Source organism: Oncorhynchus gorbuscha, linkage group LG24 (genome assembly GCF_021184085.1).
Source record: "Oncorhynchus gorbuscha isolate QuinsamMale2020 ecotype Even-year linkage group LG24, OgorEven_v1.0, whole genome shotgun sequence".
NCBI classification, from domain to species: Eukaryota; Metazoa; Chordata; class Actinopteri; order Salmoniformes; family Salmonidae; genus Oncorhynchus; species Oncorhynchus gorbuscha.
This window is the reverse complement of record NC_060196.1, coordinates 15,591,525-15,615,075: the sequence shown is the minus strand read 5'-3', so window position 1 is coordinate 15,615,075 and position 23,551 is coordinate 15,591,525. Positions and strand designations below refer to the sequence as shown.

The 23,551-nt window shown below is 45.1% G+C and overlaps 1 protein-coding gene across 3 annotated transcripts in view; it reads left to right on the top strand.

Annotated features, from left to right (window-relative positions):
* LOC124013061 overlaps positions 1 to 23,551 on the top strand; it is a 36,576-nt gene that overhangs the window by 9,456 nt on the left and 3,569 nt on the right. Inside the window, exon 6 of one of the 3 annotated variants that reach the window (XM_046327199.1) lies at positions 18,241 to 18,282. The exons of 1 other annotated variant lie outside the window; for it this stretch is intronic. The gene's annotated coding sequence lies outside the window, so the exon portion shown is untranslated. Of the gene's footprint in view, positions 1 to 18,240; positions 18,283 to 23,551 lie in introns of those variants that run through there. One more of the 3 variants, XM_046327200.1, reaches the window with a different exon arrangement.

Here is a 23,551-nt window from a genome sequence, read left to right as displayed (position 1 = left end):
TGGCTGCAGATCGGCAGTTCCAGAGGCTACCGGAGACCTGGAACTCCACGTGGGTCGTGCGCGCTGGGACCACCAGATTAGGGTGGCAGCGGCCACGCGGTGTGGAGCGTTTGTATGGTCTGTGCAGAGAGGAGAGAACAGGGATAGACAGACACATAGTTGACAGGCTACAGAAGAGGCTACGCTAATGCAAGGAGATTGGAATGACAAGTGGACTACACGTCTCGAATGTTCAGAAAGTTAAGCTTACGTAGCAAGAATCTTATTGACTAAAATTATTAAAAATGATACAGTACTGCTGAAGTAGGCTAGCTGGCAGTGGCTGCGTTGTTGACTTTGTAGGCTAGCTGACAGTGGCTGCGTTGTTGACACTACACTAATCAAGTCGTTCCGTTGAGTGTAGTAGTTTCTACAGTGCTGCTATTCGGGGGCTAGCTGGCTAGCTAGCAGTGTTGATTACGTTACGTTGCGTTAAAAGAACGACAATAGCTGGCTAGCTAACCTAGAAAATCGCTCTAGACTACACAATTATCTTTGATACACAGACGGCTATGTAGCTAGCTATGTAGCTAGCTACGATCAAACAAATCAAACCGTTGTGCTGTAATGAAATGAAATGAAAAATGTGATACTACCTGTGGAGCGAAGCGGAATGCGACCGGGTTGTTGAGTGCGGAAGTTCTATTCAGTAGACGTTGGCTAGCTGTTGGCTAGCTAGCAGTGTCTCCTACGTTAAGGACGACAAATAGCTGGCTAGCTAACCTCGGTAAATTAAGATAATCACTCTAAGACTATACGCTCTAAACTACACAATTATCTTGGATACGAAGACAGCAAAGACAACTATGTAGCTAGCTAACACTACACTAATCAAGTCGTTCAGTTGAGTGTAATAGTTTCTACAGTGCTGCTATTTGGTAGACGGTGGACGTTTGCTAGCTGGCTAGCTGCTGGGCAGATAGCAGTGTAGACTACGTTAGGACGACGAAATACGAAGTTGCAATAGAAGTGCTGACTGTTTCACTTTGTTGTCCTCTTTCTTTTCCTTTTTCTTCTGTCCTTCTTTTGTCCTTATTTTGTCTTCCTTTCTTCTGTTAACTAGATATTTTTTGTACATGTGACCGTGAGCTCGTTGGTTAGTATTCTGTATCTGCCTGGTGTAGGGCTAACTTATTTAATAGCATGCAGCCATTACATCGCTCTGTCTAATTTGTAAGTATAATGACATCCTGTCCAATCCAGTATGTGGTACAAAATAGAAACACTGCTGTAATTAACAAAGCTTTCACTCAAGCTTTTGGTAGCCAGTTACCAGACTGGTCAGATCAGTAAGACTTTCAGAGGATTGGGGAAACTACTCAACAAGTCCATACCTGTTCATAAGATGAACAGGATCAGGCAGTTAGTTGATGTTTGCTGTCTTTTGAAAGTAAACCTTTGTGTACATACTGTAAATTACAAGGCACATGCAAAACATTTTTTAAATGGTACTATCAAATACCCGTATGTGCATAATGGGTGGTAGGTATTCTGACTTGAGATCTACAGTGCATTGAGAAAGTATTCACACATCTTGGCTTTTTCCCCATTTTGGTGTGTTACAGCCTGAATTTAAAATGTATTTAATTGCGATTTTGTGTCACTGGCCTACACATAATACCCCATAATGTGTAATTATGTTTTTAGAAATATCCCTTTGAGCCTGGTGAAGTTATTAATTGCACTTTGGATGATGTAATCAAGAGACACAGTTACTATAAAGATACATTCAAAATTCCTAAAACTCAGTTGTCAGAGAGGAAGGAAACCACTCAGGGATTTCAACCATGAGGCCAATGGCTGTGATAATAGAAAACTGAGGATGGGTCAAGAACATTATAGATACTCCACAATACTAACTTAAATGACACAGTGAAAAGAAGGAAGCCTGTCAGAATAAAAATATTCCAAAACATACATCCTGTTTGAAAATATGGCACTACAGACAAATTGCAAAAAAACATGGCAAAGAAATTAACTCAATGTCCTGAATACAAAGTGTTAAGTTTGGGGAAAATCCAACACAACACATCACTGATTACCACTCTTCATATTTTCAAGCATGGAGGTGGCTGCATCATGTTATGACAAGTCAGCATTAAACATAAACTGGTTGTAATAGGGGTGGCCAAACTTACTCCAAAAGACTGAAGTCAGCAGGATTTTGTTCCAGTGAAGCACTAATAAAACAACAAACTGATTAAACTAATTAACTTATTATGGTCTTCAGTCAAAAGAACCATGATTCATTCATTCAGGTTGAGCTGGAACAAAAACAAAAACATGCATGAACTTGTCACGCCCTGACCTTAGTTGTCTTTGTTTTCTTGATTATTTTGGTTAGGTCAGGGTGTGACGAGGGTAGTTGGTTTACTTTTTGTTTTGTCTAGGTGTTTTTTTGTCCTGTCTAGGGTTTTTGTATATCTATGGGGTTTTTGTATGTCTAGGTAATGTGGTGGCCTGAATTGGTTCCCAATCAGAGGCAGCTGTTTATCGTTGTCTCTGATTGGCGATCCTATTTTAGGTTGCCATTTTGGTTTAGTGGGTTATTGTCTATGTGTAGTTGCATGTCAGCACTTGGTTGATATAGCGGCACGGTCGTTTAGTGTTCTTCCTTTAATTAAAGAAGAATGTATTCATATCACGCTGCACCTTGGTCTCTATATGACAATCGTGACAGAACTTCAGCCTTGCAAGACCATGGATTGGCCACCTTTGGTGATCTTCTACCCATGGGTTCTATAATCAACTCTATATTCCAAGATGTCAAACACATTTATCTTCTTTCATTTGCAAGAATACATATGTGTAACCTGTGTTACCCAACTATTGTAGAACAATCAATGAAGTTGGGAAATCTAGTTAAGTTGGGAAGAACTTCACTCCACTAAGCATGCTTTGCCAACATAACCACTGGACTTCTTAAACAAACCACTTGTAAGTTAATACCAGACATTCGATTTCATAATGTTAAGAAGGTCTATACTAGCCTCCTATAACCCTCCTGATCTTACAAAGTGTTTTGCTACACAAATTGCAAAACACATTCTAAAGCTCATGAGATTAGGATGGATATACGAGGCTAAGCCTATCGTGCCTTCAGAAAGTATTCAGACCCCTTAAGGTTTTCCACATTTTGTTACATTACTGTCGATTTGGCAGGTTTTCCTACTTACAAAGCATGTAGAGGTCTGTAAAAAAAAATTAACACTTCAACTGTGAGAGACAATCTAAAACAAAAATCCAGAAAATCACATTGTATGATTTTTAAGTAATTAATTTGCATGCAGTTTATTAGGTTGCGGAATATATAAAATATAATGAATTTAACAGGGTGGTGAAAGTTTAAGGTGATGAGCTTGATGCTCCTTTTTTAATAAATATTGAGGGCCTTATTCTGGCCACATGATGAACGATGCTTAACATGACAAATAAAAATAATCTCTCACTTTTGTCCATAATATTCTCATCATGTAGGCTATACCTGCACTATCTGCTAGCTGTTGGCTAGAGCGCATGTGCCAATACTAGAGAGCACAGTTGCTATACCTACGCAACATTTTCTGTCACAAAACCATAAGTAGGCCTAGAATTTAAAATGCGACACATTTAACTTGTTTTTTAAAATTTGGTACATGGTAATTAACCACAAAATGTATTTAAGTGCACTACGTACTCTATATATACAAAAGTATGTGGACACACCTTCAAATTAGTGTATTTGGCTATTTCAGCCTCACCCGTTGCTGACAGGTGTAGAAAATTGAGCACATTGCCATGCAATCTCCATAACAAACATTGGCAGTAGAATGGCATAGGATGCCACCTTTTCAACAAGCCAGTTATTCATATTTCTGCCCTGCTAGAGATGCCCTGGCCAACTGTAAGTGCTGTTATTGTGAAGTGGGAATTCTAGAAGCAAAACAATGGCTCAGCCGGAGAGTGGTAGGCCACAAAAGCTCACAGAACGGGACAGCTGAGTGCTGCAATTTTAACACGTAAAAATCGCCTGTCCTCGTTAGCAACACTCGGTACCAAGTTCCAAACTGCCCCTGGAAACAATGTCAGCACAAGAACTGTTCGTTGGGAGTTTCATGAAATGGGTTTCCATGGCCGAGCAGCCGCACGCACACAAGCCTAAGATCACCATGAATAATGCCAAGTGTTGGCTGTAGTGTTGTAAAGCTCCTCACCCATTGGACTCTAGAGCAGTGGAAATGAGTTCTCTGGAGTGATGAATCACGCTTCAACATCTGGCAGTTTGATGGATGAACCTGGGTTTGGCGATTGCCAGGAGAGCGCTACCTGCTCCATTGCATAGTGCCAACTGTAAAGTTTGGTGGAGGAGGAATAATGGTCTGGAGCTGTTTTTCATGGTTTGGACTAGGCCCCTTAGTTCCAGTGAAGGGAACGCTACAGCATACAATGACATTCTAGATGATTCTATGCTTCCAACTTTGTGATAACAGTTCGGGGAAGGCCCTTTCCTGTTTCAGCATGACAATGCCTCCATAAGCAATGCAAGCAAGGTCCATATAAAAATGGTTTGTCAAGATCGGTGTGGAAGAACTTGACTGGCCTGCACAGAGCCCTGACCTCAACCCCATCGAACACCTTTGGTATGAATTGTAATGTTGACTGCCAGTCAGGCCTAATCGCCCAACACAATACTGTTGTGGCTGAATGGAACCTAATCCTTGTATGCCTTGTAATTTGCCTTGTAATCAGGTTGCTGAGGAACAGAACTTTAAACCTTGGGATATTTCGCAGCTTCTATACATGTACAATATGTACACATACACACCCTAAAGCAAGATTGCTTATTTACTTTTTAAAGAAAGCTGCCATCAACTGACTGGCTGAACCTGTTCATCTTATGAACACGTATGGACTTGTATATTGCTGCCCCATTTGTCTGAAAATCTTATTGACTCTGAGTCTGATAACTGACTACCAAGTACCTGAGAGAAAGCTTTGTTCATACATTTACATTTACATTTAAGTCATTTAGCAGACGCTCTTATCCAGAGCGACTTACAAATTGGTGCATTCACCTTATGACATCCAGTGGAACAGCCACTTTACAATAGTGCATCTACATATTTTAAGGGGGGAGGGGGTGAGAAGGATTACTTTATCCTATCCTAGGTATTCCTTAAAGAGGTGGGGTTTCAGGTGTCTCCGGAAGGTGGTGATTGACTCCGCTGTCCTGGCGTCGTGAGGGAGTTTGTTCCACCATTGGGGAGCCAGAGCAGCGAACAGTTTTGACTGGGCTGAGCGGGAACTGTACTTCCTCAGTGGTAGGGAGGCGAGCAGGCCAGAGGTGGATGAACGCAGTGCCCTTATTTGGGTGTAGGGCCTGATCAGAGCCTGGAGGTACTGAGGTGCCGTTCCCCTCACAGCTCCGTAGGCAAGCACCATGGTCTTGTAGCGGATGCGAGCTTCAACTGGAAGCCAGTGGAGAGAGCGGAGGAGCGGGGTGACGTGAGAGAACTTGGGAAGGTTGAACACTAGACGGGCTGCGGCGTTCTGGATGAGTTGTAGGGGTTTAATGGCACAGGCAGGGAGCCCAGCCAACAGCGAGTTGCAGTAATCCAGACGGGAGATGACAAGTGCCTGGATTAGGACCTGTGCCGCTTCCTGTGTGAGGCAGGGTCGTACTCTGCGGATGTTGTAGAGCATGAACCTACAGGAACGGGCCACCGCCTTGATGTTAGTTGAGAACGACAGGGTGTTGTCCAGGATTACGCCAAGGTTCTTAGCGCTCTGGGAGGAGGACACAATGGAGTTGTCAACCGTGATGGCGAGATCATGGAACGGGCAGTCCTTCCCCGGGAGGAAGAGCAGCTCCGTCTTGCCAAAGTTCAGCTTGAGGTGGTGATTCATCCACACTGATATGTCTGCCAGACATGCAGAGATGCGATTCGCCACCTGGTCATCAGAAGGGGGAAAGGAGAAGATTAATTGTGTGTCGTCTGCATAGCAATGATAGGAGAGACCATGTGAGGTTATGACAGAGCCAAGTGACTTGGTGTATAGCGAGAATAGGAGAGGGCCTAGAACAGAGCCCTGGGGGACACCAGTGGTGAGAGCGCATGGTGAGGAGACAGATTCTCGCCACGCCACCTGGTAGGAGCGACCTGTCAGGTAGGACGCAATCCAAGCGTGGGCCACGCCGGAGATGCCCAACTCGGAGAGGGTGGAGAGGAGGATCTGATGGTTCACAGTATCGAAGGCAGCCGATAGGTCTAGAAGGATGAGAGCAGAGGAGAGAGAGTTAGCTTTAGCGGTGCGGAGCGCCTCCGTGATACAGAGAAGAGCAGTCTCAGTTGAATGACTAGTCTTGAAACCTGACTGATTTGGATCAAGAAGGTCATTCTGAGAGAGATAGCGGGAAGCTGACCAAGGACGGCACGTTCAAGAGTTTTGGAGAGAAAAGAAAGAAGGGATACTGGTCTGTAGTTGTTGACATCGGAGGGATCGAGTGTAGGTTTTTTCAGAAGGGGTGCAACTCTCGCTCTCTTGAAGACGGAAGGGACGTAGCCAGCGGTCAGGGATAAGTTGATGAGCGAGGTGAGGTAAGGGAGAAGGTCTCCGGAAATTGTCTGGAGAAGAGAGGAGGGGATAGGGTCAAGCGGGCAGGTTGTTGGGCGGCCGGCCGTCACAAGACGCGAGATTTCATCTGGAGAGAGAGGGGAGAAAGAGGTCAGAGCACAGGGTAGGGCACTGTGAGCAGAACCAGCGGTGTCGTTTGACTTAGCAAACGAGGATCGGATGTCGTCGACCTTCTTTTCAAAATGGTTGACGAAGTCATCTGCAGAGAGGGAGGAGGGGGGGGGGGGGAGGAGGATTCAGGAGGGAGGAGAAGGTGGCAAAGAGCTTCCTAGGGTTAGAGGCAGATGCTTGGAATTTAGAGTGGTAGAAAGTGACTTTCGCAGCAGAGACAGAGGAGGAAAATGTAGAGAGGAGGGAGTGAAAGGATGCCAGGTCCGCAGGGAGGCGAGTTTTCCTCCATTTCCGCTCGGCTGCCCGGAGCCCTGTTCTGTGAGCTCGCAATGAGTCGTCAAGCCACGGAGCGGGAGGGGAGGACCGAGCCGGCCTGGAAGATAGGGGACATAGAGAGTCAAAGGATGCAGAAAGGGAGGAGAGGAGGGTTGAGGAGGCAGAATCAGGAGATTCTGAGCAGAGGGAAGAGATGATAGGATGGAAGAGGAGAGAGTAGCGGGGGAGAGAGAGCGAAGGTTGGGACGGCGCGATACCATCCGAGTAGGGGCAGTGTGGGAAGTGTTGGATGAGAGCGAGAGGGAAAAGGATACAAGGTAGTGGTCGGAGACTTGGAGGGGAGTTGCAATGAGGTTAGTGGAAAAACAGCATCTAGTAAAGATGAGGTCGAGCGTATTGCCTGCCTTGTGAGTAGGGGGGGAAGGTGAGAGGGTGAGGTCAAAAGAGGAGAGGAGTGGAAAGAAGGAGGCAGAGAGGAATGAGTCAAAGGTAGACGTGGGGAGGTTAAAGTCGCCCAGAACTGTGAGAGGTGAGCCGTCCTCAGGAAAGGAGCTTATCAAGGCATCAAGCTCATTGATGAACTCTCCGAGGGGACCTGGAGGGCAATAAATGATAAGGATGTTAAGCTTGAAAGGGCTGGTAACTGTGACAGCATGAAATTCAAAGGAGGCGATAGACAGATGGGTAAGGGGAGAAAGAGAGAATGACCACTTGGGAGAGATAAGGATCCCGATGCCACCACCCCGCTGACCAGAAGCTCTCGGGGTGTGCGAGAACACGTGGGCGGACGAAGAGAGAGCAGTAGGAGTAGCAGTGTTATCTGTGGTGATCCATGTTTCTGTCAGTGCCAAGAAGTCTAGGGACTGGAGGGAGGCATAGGCTGAGATGAACTCTGCCTTGTTGGCTGCAGATCGGCAGTTCCAGAGGCTACCGGAGACCTGGAACTCCACGTGGGTCGTGCGCGCTGGGACCACCAGATTAGGGTGGCAGCGGCCACGCGGTGTGGAGCGTTTGTATGGTCTGTGCAGAGAGGAGAGAACAGGGATAGACAGACACATAGTTGACAGGCTACAGAAGAGGCTACGCTAATGCAAGGAGATTGGAATGACAAGTGGACTACACGTCTCAAATGTTCAGAAAGTTAAGCTTACGTAGCAAGAATCTTATTGACTAAAATGATTAAAATGATACAGTACTGCTGAAGTAGGCTAGCTGGCAGTGGCTGCGTTGTTGACTTTGTAGGCTAGCTGGCAGTGGCTGCGTTGTTGACACTACACTAATCAAGTTGTTCCGTTGAGTGTAATAGTTTCTACAGTGCTGCTATTCGGGGGCTAGCTGGCTAGCTAGCAGTGTTGATTACATTACGTTGCGTTAAAAGAACGACAACAATTATCTTTGATACACAGACGGCTATGTAGCTAGCTACGATCAAACAAATCAAACCGTTGTGCTGTAATGAAATGAAATGAAAAATGTGATACTACCTGTGGAGCGAAGCGGAATGCGACCGGGTTGTTGAGTGCGGAAGTTCTATTCAGTAGACGTTGGCTAGCTGTTGGCTAGCTAGCAGTGTCTCCTACGTTAAGGACGACAAATAGCTGGCTAGCTAACCTCAGTAAATTAAGATAATCACTCTAAGACTACACGCTCTAGACTACACAATTATCTTGGATACGAAGACAGCAAAGACAACTATGTAGCTAGCTAACACTACACTAATCAAGTCGTTCAGTTGAGTGTAATAGTTTCTACAGTGCTGCTATTCGGTAGACGGTGGACGTATGCTAGCTGGCTAGCTGCTGGGCAGATAGCAGTGTAGACTACGTTAGGACGACGAAATACAAGTTGCAATAGAAGTGCTGACTGTTTCACTATGTTGTCCTCTTTCTTTTCCTTTTTCTTCTGTCCTTTTGTCCTTATTTTGTCTTCCTTTCTTCTGTTAACTAGATATTTTTTGTTGTTATTCTTTGTAAGCTAGCTAGCTTCTTCCAGGAGAGTCCCTAGCAACTGCTTAGCAACAAGTAAACAATTCTGCTAGCAATTCAGCTAGCTAAGATAACTGTACAATTTTATGAAAAATAGTTAATTTTTCAAAAGCCTGTCTTTTTGGTTTGTTCCTTGTTTTGTCTTCTATTGAGTCTTGCAGTTTTCTCTTGATTTTTTTGATGTACTTCACTCTAAAAACCATTTAAATCTCAATATATACAGGAGCTCATTTTTCAGCAGCTGCTCAATTTAGAACTCCGGAACACAAACAGTAGGGCTTCTATTTTGTACCACAGCCTGAATATTATATATAGAAATTAGACTGATATAATGTCTGTGTTTACAATTACCTTGATTAGCCTTATACCAGCCAGATGCAGAATACTATCACATAGCACTCTGTTGACATTGTGTCAGGATGTGGGTTTGGCAAGTAAGAATGTACCGGTAATCTTGTCCGCTTTGGGAAATTGTTGAGAGATCAAAGGAAATCTTAGTCAGACAACAGCAGATGAGGAGTGATAAAACTCAACTTTTGGCCACGACTCATTATCCTCTTCCTTTTTCTCCAGAGGGTAGAGACAAATTAGTGTGTGTGTGTGTGTGTGTGTGTGTGTGTGTGTGTGTGTGTGTGTGTGTGTGTGTGTGTGTGTGTGTGTGTGTGTGTGTGTGTGTGTGTGTGTGTGTGTGTGTGTGTGTGTGTGTGTGTGTGTGTGTGTGTGTGTGTGTGTGTGACTATTTGTGTTATCCAGTCTTCCCTCTCCTCTGTACCAGACCAGGGTAACGTCTTTTCAGTTCTCCACAGAACACACCACTGAATAGCTTTCAATACTGATGGACTAACAGCTGACCTGGGGCTCCTAATGTAGGGGGCTGGGACTCCAACTGCAAAACTAGAGAAACAAGCAGCTATACAAAAACAACCACAGAGTAGGATGACCATCAAGTCTGTCATTGTGTAGTACTAAAACCTACACAATTGCTGTGTTTTTAATATAATATTTAAAACAATAACACACTCACCATATACATCTAAATGGAAAACGTATTTATATTTCCTCTGTATATTCTTTATCTCAAACATGACTTTACCTTCTAGGCCTTTTTAATTCCCTCCACAAAAAAACTGGTACAAAAGCTGAATTATTCTGTGTCTTCTCGGTGTATAGTGCATGTGTGGTATAAGAGGAAGGGAGAATCACATTATCTCATCTACAAGTATTCTCTATGTTCACTTTAATGTGTATTAGTGCCCACTGGGACACATAAACAACAGATATTATATATTTCCTCTGTAGAATGAAAAGGATGGGGCCTACATTGGAGGTAGGTTTGTTTACAGCACTGTCATAAATATATAGAGGCTTTTCAGCATATTTGATTCTTTGAATCATTAGCTTCTTTGATTCTGCAGGACTGTACCAACATTTTTATGGCAGTTTAGCGCCATCTACTGTAGAGCTCTAAGATGTAAACAACTTGTTAACATCTTCTAATGCAGGTGACCTCATCATCCTTATTCTCTAAATTCCCCTTAACCTGAAATGGACCTTTTGTTAGGGCAGTATTGCAATCATTGCTAGTGTCGTGGCAAGGAGAATCAATTGCTATGTCATATGATGTGGTTATCTGATATGTTAATGTCTCATTTGACAGTGGTTTCATTTCTCCGGCCCCATCCATTTCATTTCTCCGGCCCCATCATTTCTCCAGCTCCATATGCTCAAGTAATCTTTATTACCATGTGAGCTTAATTGCAGTGTGTATACAGACATATTCATAGAGCTACCAGTCCTATCATTTGTTTCCTAACCTTCACATCAGGACTTTCAGTTGCTACATTGCTATGTGATCAGAGAACAACTGTGATATTTAAGACAGTGAGTTGGTCTTGAGTCTCTCCTTCGCACCACAGTACTTTGTGATTTCTACCAATCTGAGATTCAGCAGGTACAATCCATCATGGGAGAGCTTTTCTCTTTTACAGAGAGGGTGTTGAAGTCTGGCGGTTTACTTTATGGAAAACATGGTACTATTGCATAGGTGCTCTTGGGACAAAGCAAAACAGATCTGGAGGAGAGATCTAAACATGGTCTGCACCGGGACAGTGTGACAAGAAACTTCACTATGTCAGAGCTGTAGATAAAGTAGATAATGATGGAGTTTATGGAGAATATCATGCGTAAGCTGCGGTCAAAGGCTCCAGTGGGTAGAAGACTGTTTGCAGGCTTTGTGTCCCACCCGGGACGAAGAGGACTAAGTAATATAACTTGAACCTAAAGAATCTTGAAATTAATACCACCAGCACTTTGACATCCAAGACAGTCACAAAATCATCTCTCTGTACTATGTTAAACTTACACCTTCTGGTGGATTGACTCTATCAGTATGGATCCTTGATGCAAAGCCATAGACGCAGAAGACATGATCCCACAGTTTACGAGCTACTTGCTTGGCTGTCTGGTTTCTGCATGGCCATGCATGGGCAAGTTTAGTGAAGTGGTCAGTCACCACCAGAACATCAACTGAGTTCTTCTTACTTACACCAACTCCATGGGAGAGCAAGTTTTGATGCTCTCTAACGGGGCTCTAGCCGCTGGCTCTGGAGTCTTTGCTAGAATGTATCTCTGGCAGCAGCGCACATACTCCTTGATGTCCCTCTCCATTGCAGGCCAGAAAAATCTCTGTCTGGCCAGAGCTAGAGTTCTAGCTTGGCTTTGATGTCCTGCAAGGTCGTGAATGCCAGTCATCGCTTTGAGTCTCAACACCTCTGGCAAGACATACTGGAACTTTCTCCGGTTTGTGTGACTCTCCTTAATGACACGATACAGAACTCCCTCTCTTAGGATCAAGCGATCCCACTGTTTCATCAGCAACAACACTTTAGAAGAAACATTGTATCGATCTCGTCTGGTGGGCCGTTTCTTATTGAAGACGAAAGGGATGACCTTGGAAGTCACAGAGTCTTGCAGCTGGAGATCTCGAAGTTCCTTGTGCGAGAGTTCAGGCAAAGTGTCAATACCGGGAGAAAGCAGCCGTTGGGTGTTGGAACCAAGCTGGATTGCTTGCATTTCCGTTGAACATTCCCAGTCAATATGGAGCTGACATATGGCCTTCACTTCAGCAGTGGTCAAAGAGGTTATCTCCTGGGGATAAGAAGCCCAATGGAAGGCATCTTGGACATCATCATTCAGCGTCCCAACAGCCTCAGACAGAAGTGCTAGGTAGGACTCCCTCATCAGTCTCTGCGCGACAGTCACTGCAAAGGGGCCGCGGCTCAGTGCATCTGCTACTGTATTCTTGTTGCCTGGGATACGCTTCAAATCAAAGTTGTACGGTGCCAGCTTGGCAACCCATCTTTGCTCGCAAGCGTCCAGCTTGGGTTTTGTCATGATGTACATTAACGGGTTACTATCTGTCCAGACAGTGAACTCGTGCCCCTTAAGCCAGTGACTGAATTTCTCACACACACTCCATTTCAGTGCTAGAAATTCCAAGGCTGTGTGCCGGATACCTTCTCTGCCACTTACTCAGGGTCTTGCTCGCAAATACTATGGGCCTTGCCTTATCTTCACCTTCAGGTACTTGGCAAAGCACAGCCCCAAGACCATCCAAGGAAGCGTCAGTGAAGAGAATGAACGGCCTCTCGAAAATCAGGGTGAGCTAGCACGACACAATTCAAAAGAGCATCCTTCAGCTTCTGGAATGCAATGACACACTCCTCAGTCCAATCCGATAGCGTCAGTTTCCGGAAAATCCCACTGTTGCCCTTCTTCCCATCTCCTCCTCTTCTCTTTTGACCCCCAGTGAGTGCAAACAAAGGTCTGGCTATAGCAGAACAGTCAGGAATGAAGTGCTGGTAATATAATACCATACCCGAGAAGGATTTCAGCCTCCGAGCAGAGGGAGTGCATCCATCTGCCTCCATCAGCTGATCTTGGCTCATCTTGGTAATGGCCTCCACCTTCTCAGGATCTACTGACACACTGTCCTCTTTAATGATATGTCCGAGGAATTTCACTGTTCTTCGTAGAAAGTGGCATTTTTTGGGTGCTAGCTTAAGATTGTTGGCTCTTAGACGGCTAAACACAACTTCAAGTCGCTGTAGAGCCTGTTCCAAGGTGGGTGCAAAGACCAACAAGTCATCTAGGTAACAAAGGAGATTTGAGAAGTTTAGGTCCCCAAATATACTCAACATCATTCCCATGAAAGAGGCCGGGCTGTTACACAGACCTTGTGGCATGTGATTGTACTCAAAGTCCCATCGGTGTGGTAAAGGCTGTGTACTTCTTGTCCTCTTCGTGAACTGGAATGTTATAAAATCCTGAGGTCAAGTCCATGGTGCTGAAAAATGCACTGCCACCAAGGGCTGCGAGAAGCAATCTGCTTGATGAGGAAGGGGATGAGCGTCCTTCACCGTTCGTGCATTCATCCACCTGAAGTCAGTGCATAACCTCAGACTCCCGTCTTTCTTCCATACCATGACTAAAGGGGAGGCATACTCACTAACTGACTTGCGTATAAGACCTACTTCTTCCATATCTGTCAATACCTTCCTCAGCTTCAGGTAATGAGCAAGCGGAACGCTTCTGTATGGTAGCCGGAAGGGTCTGTCATCAACCAGGTGGATACGGTGAACATAACCCCTAGCTTCTCCGCAGTCCAGATTATGTCTTCAGAAGATGTCTTCATATTTTGTGATGGTATTCACAAGCTTTTCCTTCCACTGGTCAGCTACCTGGCATCCGTCAATGTCTACTAATCCTAGATCAGACAGTCTTTGTTTCAGATTGTGGCAGCCATTGTCATCCTGCTTCTGTTCCATTGGGGTTTTCCTCACTTCATGAAGGCCCTGAAAGATTGTTCTATCCTCAACAGCCAAGCATGTAGACACATCTGCCAACTTCATGTTACGTCTTAGGGTGAGATGTTTGTCAGAACAGTTTACTACCTTTAAAGGGACCCAGCCATCTCCCCACATGGGTGTAATAACTCTACCCACGAGTATGTTTCTGGGCATGACCTTTGACCTGGTAGGTTCGACTATTACAGTGCTGCCTGGAGACAATGCCACATTTTTAGGAAGTTTACCCCAAACTAAGTGTTTAGTCTTGGGCGAAAGAGTCACAGCTTGAGTGAGCTTCACTGTCCCAATCTTGCCATCGACTTGCTGTCCCTTCCATCTTGTGACACTGGCCATCCATGTTGTTGACGAGCTTCCAGTATTCGTCAGTGCCTTTCATCTCATGCAATAGATGCTTAATGACATTCGATCCCAGGATGAGATCATCACGCTGTCCAGGAACAACTAGAGTGGACACTTTAACATCAATCCCATAGATTTGCATCTCCAAATCATAGAAACACTTTGTTGAGGTCTTCTTCCCCCCACACCCCACTAATACTAACTCTGTGGGAGGCTGATAATGCTGAGGAAGGGCACCTGCTTCCAAAAGTCTCTGCTCCGCATGTTCACTCAATGTACAGTCCATAGACCCAGTGTCAAGCATGCCCTTAAGCTGCACTTTCCCATGTACAGACACAGAGGTGTAAAACAAATCTGAAAAAGCCTCAACTTCTTGTGAACCTAACATAACAATTTTCTCTCCTTTTTTCACATCAGAGCACAAAATCTCATACGTTTTCTCGAGATCATCAAATTCTTTCTTGGGGGTAGACAGTTGAACACCCACATTTTCCCCCTTCACCTGTGGGCGTGTCAGTTTAACGGTTGCTGCTGTGGTGGTGAGTTTCTCTGCTGTTGTGGTGGGCGTCTTTCACCACCGGGATTGGCATAGCGTTCCCCCGGTTTAGGACAATTTGACTTCCAATGATCTGGGGAAAAGCACCGGAGGCACAGGTTCTCATGTCTACAGTGCATCACAGTGGAGTGATCCGTTGAGCCACAAACCCTGCATTCCCTACGCCTGAAGGGCTGGGTGGGGAAAGATGGTGCCTTGGCCTGTGTCTGTGAAACCATAACGGGTGGTATGCTCTTCTCTAAGTTACATTCAAGCAGGTGAATGAGTCTCTCGATACTTGCACTCTGCCCATCTTGTTTGGCGCTTGATGTGAGAGAAGTGTCACTGCACGCACCAGCATTGGCCCCGCCTTCACATGGAGTTATCTGGGGATGTACGGTTACTTGCTTTGAGGATACAGCGGTAGATTGACACATGGTGGCCTTCCTGCGGCGTTCATGTTCATAGATTCTCTCCTGTACTTCCCTCGCAGTCCATTTCTCAGCAGACTTGTATTGGAATACTGCTGCCAGTTTGGGGTCAGGGCAGTATGTTACAAACATCCTAACGACATCAGAGTTGGAGCCGTCAATCTTCTTACCTTGTCTCTTAAGGCCCTCGTCAGCGACATCTACGGCCTTGTTCAATCGAACCCAGTACTCCATAACAGCCTCTCCGGGTACAGGTTTAGTATTGTAAAAATCAGCCAAGGGTATGCATGAATAGGCCAATTCGCTGAAATTCTGTTTCAGAATGTCCAATACAATCTCTGGCTTCTCTGTAGGATCAACTGTTGTCTCATTGCGTAAATGTATCTTTACCATGTCTCTTGCTTTGCCAGATAATCGACTAATCATCTAATCTGATTGTTCCCCAACAGGACATCACTTCCTCCTCAAGTATATTCTCATCAACTCCTCCCATTCATGAATGGAACATTTGTCTGTATCTCCTCTATATGGAGGAGGTTAATTTATGTCTGATTGCATGATGAACTTAATTTGACTGAGATCTACATATCCTACTGACTCTGAATGATGATCACTTATCTTTTATGTACTTACTGGTGGCTCATAAGTACTGGACCTGCCACTCTGTAGTTCTTCCCTAATGGAGCTCCCTATTTCCCGGGCTAGCTGAAGGGCTTACATCCAATTTTTTGTGGAGCAAAACATGGGGGAACCTCCTGCACCTACACACTTTACAGGGGTTTGATCAGAGTATGAGAAAAACCTCCCCCTCCCAGCAGTGAATTTGGGTTCATCACCATTATAAGATGCCATGCCACTAAAGTTACGCAAGTTTACATTTTTATTTACTCTAGTCTTGTCATTTTTACTCAGTCATTTGTTACTTTAAAATGTCAAACATTTAGGCTAACAGTTTTATTTATAATTATTTACTGTGTATTGTTTGGTAATAGGTGGAGCCTCTGTAGCCCTATAGCCCTTCGTACATCAGCTGATATCTCAAAGTGCTGTACAGAAACCCAGCCTAAAACCCCAAAAAGCAAGCAATGCAGGTGTAGATGTCATGTATTGTCATATATTGTCATGTCTTGTCCCTGTGCTTTCTCTTCTATTCGTTTCCCCCTGCTGGTCTTATTAGTTTTCTTTCCCTCTCTCTATCCCTCTCTCTCTCTATCGTTCCGTTCCTGCTCCCAGCTGTTCCTCATTCTCCTAACGACCTTGTTTACTCTTTCACACCTGTCCCCTATTTTGCCCTCTGATTAAGTCTCTATTTCTCTCTCTGTTTCTGCTTCTGTCCTTGTCGGATCCTTGTTTGCTGTTCGCTGTGTACTTGTTCCGTCCTGTCGTGTTTTGCCTATCATCAGATGCTGCGTGTGAGCAGGTGTCTCTGTCAGCTACGACCCGCGCCTACCCGAAGGGACCTGCTGTCTGCGGCCGCTTATCCTGTTATTCCCCTCTACAAACTAGAGGATTTCTGTTATCCCCGTTTGGACATTTCCTGTTAAGGATTCAGGATTTGTTATTTTCTGTTTGGACTTGAATAAACTCAGTTTCTGTTAAGTCGCTTTTGGGTCCTCACTCACCTGCATAACAGAAGGATCCGACCAAGAATGGACCCAGCGACTACGGATTCTCTCTACTCTGCTGTCGAGTTCCAGGGAGCGATGCTAGGCAGACACGAACAGGAATTGTCTGCTGCTCGACATGCCGTTGAGACCCTGGCCGCCCAAGTCTCCGGCCTCTCGGAGGAGATTCACAATCTCCGCCTCGATCCACCGGTTACCTCCTGGGCTTCCGGGTCTCCGGAGCCCAGAATTAATAACCCACCGTGTTACTCTGGGGAGCCCACTGAATGTCGCTCGTTCCTTACCCAGTGTGATATAGTGTTCTCTCTCCAGCCCCACACGTACTCCAGGGGTATTGCTCGTATCGCCTACGTCATATCTCTCCTTACTGGACGGGCTCGGGAGTGGGGCACGGCTATCTGGGAGGCAAGGGCTGAGTGTACTAACCAGTATCAGAACTTTAAGGAGGAGATGATACGGGTTTTTGATCGTTCTGTTTTTGGGAAAGAAGCTTCCTGGTCCCTGTCTTCCCTATGTCAAGGTAATCGATCCATAACGGATTACTCTATAGAGTTTCGCACTCTTGCTGCCTCCAGTAACTGGAACGAGCCGGCGTTGCTCGCTCGTCTTCTGGAGGGACTCCACGCTAAGGTTAAGGATGAGATTCTCTCCCGGGAGGTTCCATCCAGCGTGGATTCTTTGATTGAACTCGCTATTCGCATAGAACGACGGGTAGATCTTCGTCACTGAGCTCATGGAAGAGAGCTCGCGTTAACTGTGTTCCCCCTCTCCCCGACACTACCATCTTCCCCCACTGGCTCAGGTGTTGAGCCCATGCAGCTGGGGGGTATTCGCATCTCGACTAAGGAGAGGGAACGGAGAATCACCAACCGCCTCTGTCTCTATTGCGGTTCCGCTGGTCATTTTGTCATTTCATGTCCAGTTAAAGGCCAGAGCTCATCAGTAAGCGGAGGGCTACTGGTAAGCGCTACTACTCTGTCCTCTCCGTCAAGTTCCTGTACTACCTTGTCGGTCCATCTACGCTGGACCGGTTCGGCAGCTTCCTGCAATGCATTAATAGACTCTGGGGCGGAGGGCTGTTTTATGGACGAAGCCTGGGCTCGGGAACATGACATTCCTCTCAGATAGTTAGGGGAGCCCACGGCCATGTTCGCCTTGGATGGTAGTCCTCTCCCTAGTATATTATGTGAAACACTACCTTTAACCCTCACAGTATCTGGTAACCATAGTGAGACCATTTCTTTTTTGATTTTTCGTTCACCTTTTACACCTGTTGTTTTGGGTCATCCCTGGCTAGTGTGTCATAATCCTTCTATTGATTGGTCTAGTAATTCTATCCTTTCCTGGAACGTTTCTTGTCATGTGAAATGTTTAATGTCTGCTATTCCTCCTGTTTCTTCTGCCCCCTCTTCACAGGAGGAGCCTGGTGATTTGACAGGAGTGCCGGAGGAATATCATGATCTGCGCACGGTCTTCAGTCGGTCCAGAGCCACCTTCCTTCCTCCTCACCGGTCGTATGATTGTTGTATTGATCTCCTTCCGGGTACTACTCCCCCACGGGGTAGACTAGACTCTCTGTCGGCTACCGAACGTAAGGCTCTCGAAGATTATTTGTCTGTAGCTCTCGACACCGGTACCGTGGTTCCTTCCTCCTCTCCCGCCGAAGCGGGGTTCTTTTTTGTTAAGGAAGAGGACGGGACCCTGCGTCCCTGCGTGGATTATCGAGGGCTGAATGACATAACGGTTAAGAATCGTTATCCGCTTCCCCTTATGTCTTCAGTTTTTGAGATTCTGCAGGGAGCCAGGTTCTTTACTAAGTTGGATCTTCGTAACGCTTACCATCTCGTGCGCATCAGGGAGGGGGACGAGTGGAAAACGGCGTTTAACACTCCGTTAGGGCATTTTGAATATCGGGTTCCGCCGTTCGGTCTCGCTAATGCTCCAGCTGTCTTTCAGGCATTAGTTAATGATGTACTGAGTGACATGCTGAACATCTTTGTTTTTGTTTACCTTGACGAGATCCTGATTTTTTCACCGTCACTCCAGAATCATGTTCAGCACGTTCGACGTGTCCTCCAGCGCCTTTTAGAGAATTGTCTTTATGTGAAGGCTGAGAAGTGCGCTTTTCATGTCTCCTCCGTCACTTTTCTCGGTTCTGTTATTTCCGCTGAAGGCATTCAGATGGATCCCGCTAGGGTCCATGCTGTCAGCGATTGGCCCGTTCCTAAGTCACGTGTCGAACTGCAGCGCTTTCTCGGTTTCGCGAATTTCTATCGGCGTTTCTTTCGTAACTTCGGTCGAGTGGCAGCTCCTCTCACAGTCCTTACTTCTGTCAAGACGTGCTTTAAGTGGTCCGTTTCCGCCCAGGGAGCTTTTGATCTCCTCAAGAAGCGTTTAACATCCGCTCCTATCCTTGTTACACCTGACGTCACTAAACAGTTCATTGTCGAGGTAGACGCGTCAGAGGTGGGCGTGGGAGCCATTCTGTCCCAGCGCTCCCATACTGACGATAAGGTCCACCCTTGCGCGTATTTTTCTCAACGCCTGTCGCCGTCGGAACGTAACTATGATGTGGCTAACCGCGAACTGCTCGCCATCCGCTTAGCCCTAGGCGAATGGCGACAGTGGTTGGAGGGGGCGACCGTTCCTTTTGTCGTTTGGACTGACCATAAGAACCTTGAGTACATCCGTTCTGCCAAACGACTTAATGCGTGTCAGGCTCGTTGGGCGCTGTATTTCGCTCATTTCGAGTTCGTTATTTCTTATCGTCCGGGCACTAAGAACACCAAGCCTGATGCTTTATCCCGTCTCTTCAGTTCTTCTGTAGCCTCTACCGACCCCGAGGGGATTCTCCCTGAGGGGCGTGTTGTCGGGTTGAATGTCTGGGGAATTGAGAGACAGGTAAAGCAAGCACTCACTCACACTCCGTCACCGCGCGCTTGTCCTAGGAACCTTCTTTTCGTTCCCGTTTCTACTCGTCTGGCCATTCTTCAGTGGGCTCACTCTGCCCAGTTAGCTGGCCACCCCGGCGTTCAGGGTACGCTTGCTTCTATTCGCCAGCGTTTTTGGTGGCCTACTCAGGAGCGTGACACGCGCCGTTTCGTGGCTGCTTGTTCGGACTGCGCGCAGACTAAGTCCGGTAACTCTCTTCCTGCTTCTGCTCCTGCCCTTGCTGTGTCTCAGTCTGTCCCCAGCCACCGCATCTCTCCTGGTCCTGTTCCTGCACTTGCTGTGTCTCAGTCTGTCCACAGCCACCGCCTCTCTCCTGTTCCTGGTCTTAGCCTTGCTGTGTCTCAGTTTGTCCATAGTTGTTACTCTCCTGGCCTGTTTGGTCCTGATTGCTCTAACTCTTACAGTTCTCTACCCGTGTCTCATTTTTATAAGAGTAATTGCACTAGATTCCCTCTTCATCGTTTCCCGTTACGGTCCTGAGGAGAGGAGTTGGGTTCTATCTCGGGACGTGCTGGACCGTTCGTTGATCAATGATTTCCTCCGTTGCCGCCAGGGTTCCTCCTCGAGTGCGCCAGGAGGCGCTCGGTGAGTGGGGGGGTACTGTCATGTATTGTCATATATTGTCATGTCTTGTCCCTGTGCTTTCTCTTCTATTCGTTTCCCCCTGCTGGTCTTATTAGGTTTCTTTCCCTCTCTCTATCCCTCTCTCTCTCTATCGTTCCGTTCCTGCTCCCAGCTGTTCCTCATTCTCCTAACGACCTTGTTTACTCTTTCACACCTGTCCCCTATTTTGCCCTCTGATTAAGTCTCTATTTCTCTCTCTGTTTCTGCTTCTGTCCTTGTCGGATCCTTGTTTGCTGTTCGCTGTGTACTTCCGTCCTGTCGTGTTTTGCCTATCATCAGATGCTGCGTGTGAGCAGGTGTCTCTGTCAGCTACGACCCGCGCCTACCCGAAGGGACCTGCAGTCTGTGGCCGCTTATCCTGTTATTCCCCTCTACAAACTAGAGGATTTCTGTTATCCCCGTTTGGACATTTCCTGTTAAGGATTCAGGATTTGTTCTTTTCTGTTTGGACTTGTTTCTGTTAAGTCGCTTTTGGGTCCTCACTCACCTGCATAACAATAGAAGCACGGTGGCTAGGAAAAACTCCCTAGAAAGGCCAAAACCTAGGAAGAAACCCAGAGAGGAACCACGCTATGTGGGGTGGACAGTCCTCTTCTGGCTGTGCCGGGTGAAGATTATAACAGAACGTGGCCAAGATATTCAAATGTTCATAAATGACCAGCATGGTTGAATAATAATAAGGCAGAACAGTTGAAACTGGACAAGTTGTGTGGGAAAAATATCCTTCGTATTTTATTCTGTTTTATTTCATTATATCCTTAGCCTACTATAAAATATACCCTGTGTGTGTTGACTGTGATCAGGGTAGTCTAAGTGTGTGTTTAATTAACAAAATAACTTGATTTCATGTGCATGGCGCAGCTATTTATAGGCTGCACAAACCAGTAACCATATTTAACTCAAAATATGCCCTTCTATTCTTTGAAAAAAAATCTGTGTTATAATGTTTCTTAGGTCCTGACTAAAACGAATTAATACTGGATTTATTTGTGACATTGTAAATTCAATTGATTTATTAAAATAGACGTCCACCCACATCTGCCCTCTTTTGCCCCTCCTACACTTACCGGCATGTGCACTCCCACAAGAGATATAGAAGGCTTACCCCGAGAAGAACGTGGTAAAAATGGGACTATGAATTGGGCTATAAAAAAACATTAGCTGATTATTTTTTATTTTTTCACAGGCAACTTAAGGTAAAGTCTGTCTCTAAAGGGTATAGGGTTATAAATGAATTGTTGTCCAAATGTAGCTTTTCTAATCAATGTTCTCTACTTATTTAATACGCAAAATCCACCAATTCCTGTTGTTAAGTTAAAAAGAAAACAAGATAAAAAATTGCTTTCAGCATTCAAACCAAGGAGACTTAGCAACTTCATAGCTAAATAACCCAGAATAATATTTGTGTAGATCGGACCTTATAGTCAGTCCCAAGCTCTCGAATTCCATAAATGGGCAAGAGAGCAGACAGACTGACACCAGGCAGGCTACTGCAGTCGCACAGAAACCGATCTCTTACCCCACCATAAAAGGAGTTCCGCAGCCGGTCAACCCCATGTGCTATCCCACTGCAGACGATCACGGGTTTCAATGTGTCAGAGAAACATTGCCATCCATTAGCCTAGTCATTTTCAATTTATCAATATTGAAATGTAGGCGTCTAAAGAAGCAATTAAGAGTATGCTTCATGATTTACACACGCACTCAGCATTTGTATTTACTTTGTGTTATAGCATAATGACATTCATGAAGCCCTACACTGCAACAACAATTAACCTATAGGTCTATTCTCGCCATTCCTGTCGAGTAATCGTTTCAGTATTGTTTATCTGTCAGGATCAGATTATTTGAAATATATTATTGCTGGGCAAATTTACATATATGAGTAAATTATATTAAACCTACGAGACATATTCTTATTGTATTACCTCTGCGGTTTGTCATCTCAAGGCGCAATTATTTTTCGTGTGGGTTATCAAACAAATGGAGTTGGTCACGAGGGCCAAATGATCCCAGACAGATAAAGCATATATTAACATTAATAATAATTGATTAAGCTTCTACAGCGCTTTTCAAATAGAAATCTCAAAGCGCTTCATAAGCAAAAGACAAAGAAACATGCCGTAGGCCTATATCATGACAGGGCAATAGACAAGTCATAGTCTACACAGGTCTACACAGGTCATAGTCTACATATTGAAGAGACAATACAATTGTTGAAAACTTGATCCTCACATCATAAGTATAGAAAATAAACATTGCACCTATGAAGGGCGACAACTGAGATACATTTTTGTCAATATACTTTTTACAAAATGGCTGTGCGTACATCTCAATTTATGATTTGGCCTTTCGTACATCTCAATTTATGATTTGGCCTTTCACATAAATAGTATCCGATTAGCCTATCTGAAATACAATTGTTTTATTTATATAAATAGTTCTACATCGACCTAATTAAGAAATCATCATTCATTATAATTGCTTAATTCTTAGGTGGAAGGATTTGCTACATTGTACAATCACTTAGTGAGAGAGACTCAAATCACATTTATTTGCATATATTCAAAGTTTCGCATGGGTCAAATTAAAGCACCCTAATGATTGGGTGACAATAGAGCCACCTACAATGAGATGGCTGCAGGATGAAGTTTGTAAAGAGCAAATGCAGAAACTTGCAGTCGACTGCAGTCAAAACTTCATGATATTTGATCACAGGATTTTTGTAACGTTCATGCAGTTGACATGGAGATGCAAGTCAGAAAATGTGTATCCCCAGAATGCAATACATTTAGACTTGACAAAAGGGATCAGCTCGAACGCGCCCATTGAGATGAGCACAATGCAACACTTATTTTCTCACCGGGTATCTGCGCATGTGCAAGGGATTGCTTCAGGTTGCTAAAAAAAAAAGTGGTAGCTACGGGACCAAAACAGCAGAGAGTTTAGCCTTGAGCTTCAAAGCTACACGGCCTGGTTTCCCGATAGGGATGGAATTTATGCTTAAGAATTGTTTAACGATGCTCCAAGAAATATATTATCACGTATGGCTTCAAATATTAAGGCGGCTTATTATAATGCTTACTCTATAATAATCTATAATAATTACATTATCATGTAATATATTGAGACAAATTACAGAGCCTACAAG